Source organism: Myotis brandtii, unplaced genomic scaffold, assembly GCF_000412655.1.
Source record: "Myotis brandtii unplaced genomic scaffold, ASM41265v1 scaffold375, whole genome shotgun sequence".
Taxonomy (NCBI): domain Eukaryota; kingdom Metazoa; phylum Chordata; class Mammalia; order Chiroptera; family Vespertilionidae; genus Myotis; species Myotis brandtii.
Genome location: NW_005364412.1, coordinates 768,238 through 779,794, shown reverse-complemented (window position 1 = coordinate 779,794; position 11,557 = coordinate 768,238). Strand labels below are relative to the sequence as shown.

The 11,557-nt window shown below is 41.7% G+C and overlaps 1 long non-coding RNA gene across 2 annotated transcripts in view; it reads left to right on the top strand.

Annotated features, from left to right (window-relative positions):
- The window catches only part of LOC102261003, a 934,325-nt gene that overhangs the window by 286,751 nt on the left and 636,017 nt on the right, over positions 1–11,557 (top strand). The gene's annotated exons all lie outside the window — the stretch shown is intronic.

The following is an 11,557-nucleotide window of genomic DNA, read 5'->3' as shown; positions in this document are numbered from 1 at the left end:
TGAGGGGCTGATGGCTGTTTGCAGGCTGGCCATGGACCCCAGCCACCCAAACTCCCAGTGGAGGCTGGCTTGAAGCAGATATCTGGGATTTATTTATCTTCTATAATTGAAACTTTGTTGCCTTTTGCGGACCGGCCAGGCGGCCAGGGTAGGAGGGAAGCTTGGCTTCCTCCATCGCCGGGGCAACCAAGCCTCCTGCTTGCTCCAGCTGCCGGCCACCTCGCCGGGGCAACCAAGCCTCCTGCTTGCTCCAGCTGCATGTCTGCCGGCCACCGTCTTGGTTTTGTTAATTTGCATATAGTCGCTCTGATTGGCTGGTGGATGTGGCTTAGGCGTAGCCAAGGTATGGTCAATTAGCATCTTTGCCTTTTATTAGTGTAGATCCTAAGGTTCCCATTCCGAAGCAGGTTTTTCTATCTGAATTCCTTTAGTCAGGAAAGGGGGGGGGAGTTAAAAAAATTACAACTTTTCTTGAGTTTGTTGGGCTTTGATTGCTTTCTGGTGGAAATAATCTGCATGCCAGGGTCACACATTCTGGGGAGACAAATTCTGGATGCCTACTACCTTCATTAGAAAGAAGTCAGGCCACTGGTCTCTCCTTGCATTGTAATCTGCGTGATGGCAAGGAGTAGCTCAGTAGCAGACAATGGATGCACCTGCCCAGATGGAGGCAGAAGTGCTCACAGAGGTATTGTAATCCAAGCTCCTAAACAGCAGAGAGACACTGAGCTATCTGCAGGGAGATGAAAAAGAGCTGCAAATTAAGCATGGCGAGGTTATTCACTGTTTTATATTAGTGTCTCTAACTCCTATAAATGCTGTTTAGGGTTTTCACATGCTCAAAACTGTCATATAATCTGGAATGATGTCATTACATGTTTGAGGGTCATTTTGCAAACTTACTGGAAAAGATCTGACATCCATACCATAATATAGACGTCTGGGGACATGGTGGTAGTTTATTTGCCACTGCAAGTTTAATCTAAGTCACCAAATATCTAATTTATCATGAAAGATGAAATTCCTGGAGGTTTTTTTCCACCTCAGTGTTATTAAACAGTCTGAATTCTGCCAGAAGAGGGTATGGCTCAATGGCTCATGTGGAAAATACTTAATTGCCTGCATTGCTATGATGGGAGTGTTCTGAATCGGAAACAACATATAAAGAAAAGCAGTGGAGTAACAGTGCCAAGAAACCACTTCTCACAGGTGACTGACTAATCCCCAAAATTCTGAAGAGCACTGGGCTAGTGGTCAGTGGGAGTGAAGGCTGGTCCCAAATCTGTCACTAATTAGCCATGGGAAATTACAATTCCTCCCTCCATCCCACCCTCTCCTCTTCCCTCCCTCTTTCGGTATTTTTCTTCTCCCTCCTTCCCCTTTTTTAATTTCCTCCCTCCCTCTCTTCCTTAATCCATCATTTCTAAAATATATACTATGTACCAGCATCATGTTGGTGATGGGAGGGGAAGAATCCTCCCACCCCACACTTGTTTGTAGTTCTTTTAGCTGGGCTGGTAATAAAATAATAAAATTGACACAAGACTAGATTAACAGGAAAAAAACCAATTTAATGCATGTACGTGGGGAATCATAATACGATGCTCACATCAGATCATAAAATGAAACTGGAAGAAATGATCGAACCAGACACCTTTCTATACTTTTTAGACAAACAATAAACTTGTGAGAAATTGACAGGACAGAGAAAGTTAGTGCTCATTAGAAAATAATCTAAGCAAGGTTTGGGTATTTATTAGCGAAGAATCTAAACAAAGTTTGGGCTTGGTCTTACATTAGTAAAGTTGTTTTTGCAGGATTCTGACTTTGGATTCTTTTGACTCTTGTGATAAGGTTTACTTAGCCCTTGGGAGCAAGCAGGGCATCTGTCACATGGGAGATTTATCTCCTTTTAGGGGACAGCGAGGTCAGGGTTTTCTTGTACAGGCAATTCCTTAAGTAACTTTAATTCAAAATAATCAATATGCCATTGTGAGATATTGTGGGGCAGCCTGCCCTGGGCCCTGATGTTAGCTGCTGAGATTCAAAGATAAAAGCTATTTCTTCTGCCTTGGAAGAGGGTGGAGGAAGATTAGGAGGGGCTTGGGTCTTATGATTCACGTCCCTTGCAGTTCAGATATTTTGTGATTCTGTCCTGCTCACAATGTTATCACACAGGCAGTGCCGTTCTTTTATATGATTTCTTGGAGAGAATGAATCTTGAAGGCAAGGTCACATATCTGGCTTGCAAGAGTCATTGGTAGATTCAAGACATGTTCTCTGAGCACGGCTCTGTGCCAAGCACTGTGCTGATGGACCATCCCAGGAAGAAGCACTGAGTTAAGTGGGAACAGAGAGGAGGGCCACACATTCTCCTCCCGGGAATCGGACTGAGAGTTTCAGGAGAGTTCAGGTCTAAGTCAGACCCTGATTAGGAGACCATCGACTGCAGGCAGGAGGAGTAGCTCTGGAGAAACCGAGTTCAAGGCAGAGAATAGCCTGCGCTATGGGGAATGCACATTGTGTTTGTCAACTTGCCAGCCCTTGGGCATCCCTGCAGCACACGGTGAAGAGGGGAAGAGCAGGGATAGGTGACCTTGAAGTTGATGTGGGGAGAAGTCATAAAGGAGCCATTCATAGGAGCATGAGCGTTACCTTAAAAACAAGGAAGTGTTTTAATTTGCATGATAGAGATTTGCATTCAGAAGAATAATTAATTAAACATAGATATCCAGTAAGAAAGGTGTTAAGAGAAGGTGGCAGTGATCAGACATTTATAAACTAGTTACCTCCAAGCAAGATAACCTTATGTTTTAGGCATGGATCTTTGTCTCCGTCCCAGGGGTGCTAACATTTACTTTATATAGCTCACTCAAGTTGCATTCTGGATTCTTATTCCTCAGGCTGGAAAAATATGAACCGGGGGGGGGGGGGGGGAAGAAATGTGGACAGTAGTCATCTGTTTCTGCAGATATTGACTTATCCGTAGTTCCTTCCGCCTAGTTCCTGCAGGTTCAGCAGTCAGATTTGGAGACTGGAGCTATTTGCCGAGTCCCTGTGTCATTCTTCTAGACTCTGTGGATATGTGGGCTCAGGATGTGGAGTCCCTCCTTTCGTCAGCCCCGCAGTTGAAATACTGAAGCCTAAGGCTTTTCCTTCCTTAAGATTTCTTTCACTATACTTTTGCTTATACTCCTCTATCCTTCCAATCAGCAAACACTTTCAGCTCTCCTAACCATTCGGCCTTTTGAAGAACAAAAGCTGGAGAGAACTGAGCTCTGCTTGGATTTCCCCAGATGGCATGTATGTCCCCTGAGCCTATGCGGTTCAGAGCATACAGCCCACCTGAATTGTGCTAAAAGGAAAGTAAGGGAAACACAGGAAGACAAACACAAACAAAATAAAGTCAAAACCTTAAGATATCATCTAGCTTCACCTGCTTTTCACACCATCCTCTCCCTTATTGTCTAAACTGTTTCCATTGAATTTCATAGTTTACAAGCATCTCCACTTCCAATTACCTTACTTAACGAACTTTTCCTCCCTGCACTCCACTGCGCCAGCCTGTTCATATGCTGCTTTGCTTTTCTGATCTTCTCTTAGAACCCCCTCGCTGATGTTGCAGAGGCTCACTTGAGCTTGCACACGGGGCCAGTTGCACTGCTTAGGACTGTTAACTTAAGAAACATTCAAACCTGTAAAGAATTTTTGTGAGTTTATTTGAGCCAAACTGTCAATAATTGCTGGGAAGCAGAATCTCAACATATTGAGATAATGCTCCGGAGAATGGCAGTTTTCCACCTTTTTAAAATAAATTACAATCAAAGTAGGAGACATAAGTGGATTATATGAAGTTCATTGGTGATAGATGAGGGAGGTGGAAGAAAGCAAAGAGGGGAAACCTCTGGGACTGGATAAAAAGTAAAATGATAGACACATGCTTCTTTTACTTAGGAAGGTTAGTTAACAGTCAACAATTAACACAATAACAATAGCAATGAGGGAATTTGTGGTCTCAGCCCTGGAACCCAGGGCATTTGGTTGTGCCCTGAGGGGTCTGGAAAAAAAGGGATGTTACAAGTTACCCAGACATTTCAAGGCTATGTTATCATAGATGCAAAAAGACAGATAGGCTCAGTTAAGGTAAAGGTTGACCTTGTCAGTGAAGATACCTGCCTAGGACATAACTACCCACCATAACAACTTTTAGTTAAAGTTTAATTTCAGACCATCCTTTGTGGTTAGTTTAGGTCCCTGAGTTTGCAAGGCTGCCATGCAGGCCTTCTCTGAACTAGTCAGGATAGTATGTGGCCCCTTTTGTCCACAGGGCTCACTGCTCACCAGTCAGTGCCATTCTGTTTCCTCATCACTGAGTCAGAGGATAACTATATCATACCAAAAATGCTCTCTAGCTGAAAAAACAGTAGGATTCTAGAACTCACTTTTAAATTATTTCCCCACTACCACAGAAACCCTTACTCCCTCCCCACTTTGTTTTCATGTCCTGGTCAGTTCAAAAATCTAGAGAATATAAGTCTCCACTTTCACATCTTTATGGCAGAGAGATGTGCTCAGTTTCTGAGTGGGGGCCTGAGTGGGACCCTCTAAAACAGGTATGGGGAACATCCATATAGGGCCTGAGAAATCATTTGGTCTGGCCCTGCCAAGGAATTAGGGGTGAGTTAATTAAATGTTTGACCAAATGTAGCAGGCTACTTTTTAAGTTGATAATGTTGTATGGCCCAAGGATCCTATATCATAAAAGCCTAATATGCTAAGTGTCCTGTCATCCAGTTATCCGTTCAACCAATCAAAGCATAATGTGCTAATGATATGCTAAGGATGCTCAACCGCTCGCTATGACATGCACTGACCTCCAGTAGGCAGACACTCTGACCAGTAGGTTAGCTTGCTGCTGGGGTCTGGCCAATTGGGACTGAGTGAGATGAGCTGGGCATGCCCTGGAGTCCCCCCACGGTCTCTCCCTGGCTGGCCAACCTCCCGTGTCCCTTCCCAGCCCTGATTGTGCACCGGTGGGGTCCCTTGGCCTGGCCTGCGTCCTCTCGCAATCGGGCTGAGCCCCCCTTGAGTGCACGAATTCGTACACTGGGCCTCTAGTGATGTCATAAATATCCAAATGGCCCTTGGCAGAAAAAAAGGTTCCCCGCTCCTGATCTAAAACTTCCTGGTGGGAAGTCTTACAGAATTATTGCTGCTATAGTTTAGCTACTTTATGAAGCAAAAAGCCTTTGCCACTTGTCTGAAACTTAGCTACTGCATGGTTTTCTAAGGAGAGATGAGTCTGTGTTCTGAATTCCATACTCAAAGCCAGAACTGCTTATACTTAAGATTCTCTGAACAGCTCTGTAGATGTAATAATGATCCTATCTGTGTTTCCTGCCAGGAATGAGAAATAGATTATTTTTGCAGTTACTGAATATGTTTTCTTCCTTTTTCTTTTTAGTAGAGCATCCAATAAGTCAGTCTGCTTTACAGTTTCAGGTGGAATTTACCTTTTGAGAGCAAGATACCAAGATCCACAGAAATGTTTCCACGCCCTTTGTTTTAGTGATCTCATTCCTAAAAATCTATCTTAAGAAAATAAACCCTGTGCAGACAAATCTATATTTATCAAGATGTTTATTAAAACATGTTTACAAAACAACAAATAAGGGGCTATAATTTCATTAACTATTTTACAGAACATGATAAAGGGATAATGGTTGAGTAAACTATGATCTCTTTTTTACTTAATGAAATCATGACAATGATGCTTTAGAAGACAATGAACATGGAAAGCCTGAAGTTGTATTCATGATATGACATAGTTACATTTTCATTTTCAAAAAACTGAAAGGACATATTTCAAAAAAAGCTGATGTTATTTTAATTTGAGATTATTAGTATTTTCCCTCTTTGCATTTTCTAAATATTTATAATTAAACATTTTCAAATGTTGATTCTTATAATCAACTAATATTCACAAAATATAGCAATAACTGAACTGAATTCTCTGATTAGAGAGTAAAAGATGCATTTTGAGGCCAAGCAGCTGAAATTACATACATTTACTACACATAGAGAAGTATCACAAAAATGTTCAAGTTACAAGTTAAAATACAAATTTGAAATACTACAAATTACTACTATTGATAAATTTAAGTGGTAATAAAACGCAAATTATTAAGTCATTAAGGCTATGGCTTTATAAGTTTTGTTATTGGTGGAAAAAATGGAGTGATTATAGCAAACATATTAGTACTTAGATTTTAGTACTAATAATTATTACCATTATTAATAGTGATTATTATTATTATTTAGATAGGTTCGTAACAACTGAGTGAATATAGGAATAGGTATTTTATCTTATACAAATAATAAAATAATATTAGTAACAACTTAAAATTAGTGGAAATAGATATAACTGAATTTATTCAGTAAGAATGTTACCCTTACTTGTGTATATGGGGGTGTCTGTGGGTGTGTATACACTTGCAGATGTCTTGTAAGAGTCATTTGTCAGGGCTTTAACATAATAAGACTTCAATAAAGTTTTATAAGATGGTAACTACTTTTTTTAAGTCAGAATTTTAACAGACATTTATTCAAGTTACAGTTATGTGGCTTATGAGCTGAGAAATCTTATATAAGTTACTGAATCTTCTTGAGCCTCAAGTTCCAGCAAAATTGGAGTGAGGATAAATTACTCTATGTTGCAAGGACCAGATGAGATAATGGCCAATTCCTGACACGAAATAGGCATTTACTCAGTAGTTTCTGATATATTTGTTGAAAGACAGCAGAGCATGTTTTTGGTTAAGAGCACAGAAGCTGGAGCTGGACTGGTTGGCTCTGAAACCCACCTCTGCCACTGCTGAGCTATGTGGTCTTGGGCAAATGACTTACTGTCAGTGTACCCCTGTGTCCTCCTCTATAACATGAGGGTGATAATAAGAGCACTGGCTTCATAGATTTGTTAAAAATAATTGAATAAACACATATAAAATAGGCAGTTCCTAGCACTAAGCAAGAATTCGGCAGGTGTTAGCTCTTACTAATATTTCATGGGTGAGATAAGGGCAAAGGGAACCAATATTTATCAAGTACATTGCACACAAACTGTTGTCTTAAACCCGCTGTTTATATTGTCTCAGAATCCTCAGTGCAGTCCCAGGAGGGAAGGATTTTCTTCTCTATTTTTCACATCAGGAAACAGATTCAGAGAACCAAAACCTCTCCTGTCCACTAAAGCACCTGTCTCCATTGTTTAAATGCTTCTGTCTCCCTTTCCCTTCTTGTTAGATTGGTTTTCCTCCTAGACCTCCTAGAGGTTAGGTACTCTATGGGTTTATTGGTTTACTTTACTGGGATTTCCCAGTTTGTTTATGACAAGGGCTGGAGGTAATTGGGGGACTCTTTGGTCTCATGCCCTCGTCTGATCTGAGTTTGCATTGCTCATACACCTGACAGCCCATGTGGAGGGCATAGGGAGAAAGGGCCACTGATTTAGGGCAAATAAAATCTATCCAGAGCATTTCCATCTGATCAAAATGCTAACTTATATTATTCCAAGAATTGGTCCCCTTATCTTTCAGGGCACTATGTGCTTGTGCTGAAGATCAAAGGCCAGCCAAAAGAACATGACTCTCCTTCAAGCAACTCATGGTCCATTTTGAGAGACATGTTTAAAAACACTAAACAAAGTTGTTATAATTGCTGTTAAGAACCCAAACTAGGTAGTAGAAAATATATCTGTGTGAACAGAGGGTAATACAATTCCGATAGGCAGTGAAGGAAGGCTTCACCGGGGAGGTGGCATTTCTATTGAAATCTGAAGGAGGAAGAGAAGACAGTCCTGGAAGGTGGGCAGGGAATATCAGTGAAATAGGTGTGTCTGTTGCCTGGACAAGTACAATCACAGGTACATACAGTTCCTTGGAGTTATATTTTGGCTGAGCTTGGAGCATGGGGAAATGGCATGTGGTCTAAGTTACTCTTTGAAGTACAATACCATATATTCTATAGTTATGTAATAGTAACTCTTAATGCATATTAAGAATAGATATAAATCTACTTCACACTGGAATTTTCTCCAGATTTGAGCTTTTTGTCTGGCATAAGTGAGGAAGTGAGGAGTTTGTACTTGAAGAGACAAGCACCAAAGCTCTGTGAATGGCCCTAATCTCTCAGTTTCCTGGAGCTGACTCTAGAAAAATTGTCCTTACAAAGTTCAGAGATCCCAAGACTACCCTCAAGCTTGATAATTCACTGGAAGGACTTGCAGAAAGCATTAAACACTATAATACTTATGGTTTTGGTTTATTACAACAAAGGATATGGGTTAAAATCAACCCAGGGAAGAGAGACATGGGTCCAGTCCAGGAGCATCCAAATATGAAGCTTCCAATTGTCCTTTCTCAGTGGAAACATGGATGTGTTTCTCTCTCTCTCTCTCTCTCTCTCTCTCTCTCTCTCTCTCTCTCTCCCTCTCTCTCTCTCTCTCTGATGTGTGACAATATGCAGTGAGCATTGCCACCAGGAAAGCTCACTCAAGCCTTGGTGTCCAGAGATCCTATTGGGGCTTGGTTACACAGACATGGTCGACGACCTTCATGGCTGACCTTTGGTCTGTAGCCCTTCCAGGTGCCAAGCTGATAACACATGGTCCAAAGTTCCCCCATAAACTGTCCCCTTTGGTTCCAGGCCCCCAGGTAAACAAAGACACTCTTCTCTGGAAGGACATTCCAAGGATTCGAAGAGATCACCTCCCAGGTGCCTTGGGCAAAGGCAGGACATCTCTTTGGATAAGAGTAACTTTTTATTATAAAGTCCTGCTCCAATGTTTCAGACACTTAAAACATTTATATATAGCAAAGTCATAACAAACTTTCTAAACATCTTATTGAAAGAAAGAAAGCATAGCTTGTGCTTATAGTCCTTTGTCTTCCAAGCATCTGTAGTTAGGACACTCCTAACTGACAAGATTGCCTGTCATTTGCTCTATAAATTAGTTGTTTTTGTTCTCTAATAGGAAGAACAATCATCTAGGGATCTAGGGAGAGTAGTTAGCTTATGCAAAGGGCAGAGGTGAGAAAAAGTTTGTTTGAGGAAATGAAAGCAAGCCAGGATTGAGAGAGCATAGTATACTGGGTAAGAGTAGCCTTGACTTTGGCTGTAATTATGTAAAAGAATAAAATAGCTAAGGTGCTTAAATTAAATTAAAAGTGCAATGTGACTCGCTTGGAGTTTTGACAAGGGATGTGATTTGATTTACATTTGGAAACTATAATCTGACTGCTCTGTGCTTCTTTAAAAACAAACTTTTCTGGGCTAAGAGGGATAATTTGAGTCTGTAACAATACCTACCTCTTTGTGTTCTCTCTCTCTCTCTCTCTCTCTCTCTCTCTCTCTCTCTCTCTTCTCTCTCTCAAACTAACTGATTTTCCAGGCTACTTTATTTCTCTTTGCTCTCAAATTCTATTTGGTCACTCACTGGTTAACAATTGATCTATTTTAGAGACTAGCTCTGAGGCTTTCTTTGGTTCTGCCCAGAAGTTGTCTGGTTGCTTTATAACTGGACTAGGGTTTCCCCTCTGGTACCTCCTTCATTAGTAATTGTTAGTTGATCAGTCCTGAGTGGGAAGCTTCTTTCTTATGCTGTCCGTAGTCTGTGGTCCCCTGGGTGGCCTCTTCCAGGCCTATTGTATGCCAAGCAGTTCATTTCCTTTTTCCTTCCAGGACTCACTCCGGTAACGTGCCAAACCAAGTCCCAAGCAGATGTCTCCCTTTTTCAGATGCTAGGCAAAATAGTCTTGGCTGATCAGTTTTTAGTGACCCACGGGAGCTAGAAGATTTTCTATCTTATTTATCTTTAAGGATTCTAAACATGAATGTGTTCTTTGAGAGAATCCAGATTAGTAATCAAGAAAATAATGCTACTCCAAAAACAAATCAGCTATCCCTCAAGCACTTGGGTTTAAAAGTCACTAGTGAGATTCTGAGGACTTAGATCTTCCTGTGAGCACTAGTTAGGAGCCAGTTTCTCCAGGAGACTCTGCTAGAAACTTAGCAAAACCAGTTCGGGGAATGTGGTCGCCATTGCTATCCACGGGGAGGTCTCTGTGTCCCCACCTGTTGCTGGTAGAAGTGAGGGTTCTTGCAGTGCCAGGAGAAAAGGAATTTCCTGAGACTTGCATGGGAGAATGCGATACTGTAGAAAGCGTTCTTTCTATGGAATCAAGCTCCTGAGTTTCCAAGGTCCCATTTCCTTCCTTCCTGCCAAGGAAAACGTCCCATTTTGCTTCCGGCAGACCTAGGATTAGAGCATTACCCAGAGTTTCCATTCCATCTTTGCACAGTCTAATCCAGCAGCAGGCTACCTTAGCTTGTGTCCCCAGCTGCAGTCCATCAGTCCATTGCATGTGGGTTCCACATGGCTATGGAGGGAACAAGGACAAATGCAAGGAAGCATAAGCAAAACCAGAGGAACAAGGGAGTCAGCAAAGAGAGCCAAGAGCGTGAACTCCTTTGTCCAGGGGACCATGTATTCCCAGATTTTTTGTGGGCTTGTAGTGGCCACACCCTCTCTAGCCAATTATCTTTGTTTCTAGGTTAGACTTACAGGCACCTTCCCTACATCACCGGGCTTTACTGTGCATGAGTCTATCTTTCCTTTGTTGGACCACTTCCCTCAGTGATTTGCTGAGAATGGACCAGTGGTCCTCTGGGGAGGGTGAAATTGCAGCTTCCTGGTGAAGCTGCCCAAAAGGCCATGCTTATAATCTCTGGCGTCCCTTTTGTTCCTTCCTATTATTAATAACGAGCTAATTACCCTGCTATCACTATTATCAAAGAGGTTACAAGATAAAGGATACAGTGAAAGACACAGTCATTAAATCAATATGAAATTGTTCTTAAATGAATAAATATATGCCACGTCATCCATATATAAAGGTGTGGAAAGAATCACCCATTGTTGGTTCTTTATTTTTTTAGTGCCTGTGTATAGAGACATTTAGTTCCTTGGAATTTAAATCGTCCACCAGATATGTATCAGTGTATTTCCTATAGATACTTCAGCAAATTACCGGAAACCTTTTGGCTTAAAACAGTACATGTTTATTCTCTTAAAGTTGTGGAAGTCAGAAGCCCACAAGAAATTTTACTGGGTGCTAGCAGGACCCAGCTTCTTCCTTAAGAGCATCTTTTCCCAGTTTCCAGAGCTGCATTCCTTTCTTTACTTGGCTCCTGGCCCCTGTTGCTTCTTCAAATCCATCCAGCAGTTCAGGTACTCCAATTCTTTGGTAGTCAAGTCTCCCTTTGCCTCTCCTTTATCAGGACACGAGAGGCCCAGTGCACGAAATTTGTACACCGGTAGGGTCCCTAGCAGCTGCTGGCTGCTGGCCAGGGCCTCCCTTACCTGCCTGCCTGCTGCAGGCCAGGACCTTCCTTTGTTTTGCACTGTCTTCTGGTGGTCAGCGCACATCATAGCAAGCGATCGAACTCCAGGTCAGTCGAACTCCTGAGGGGACACTTAGCATTATATATATATATATAT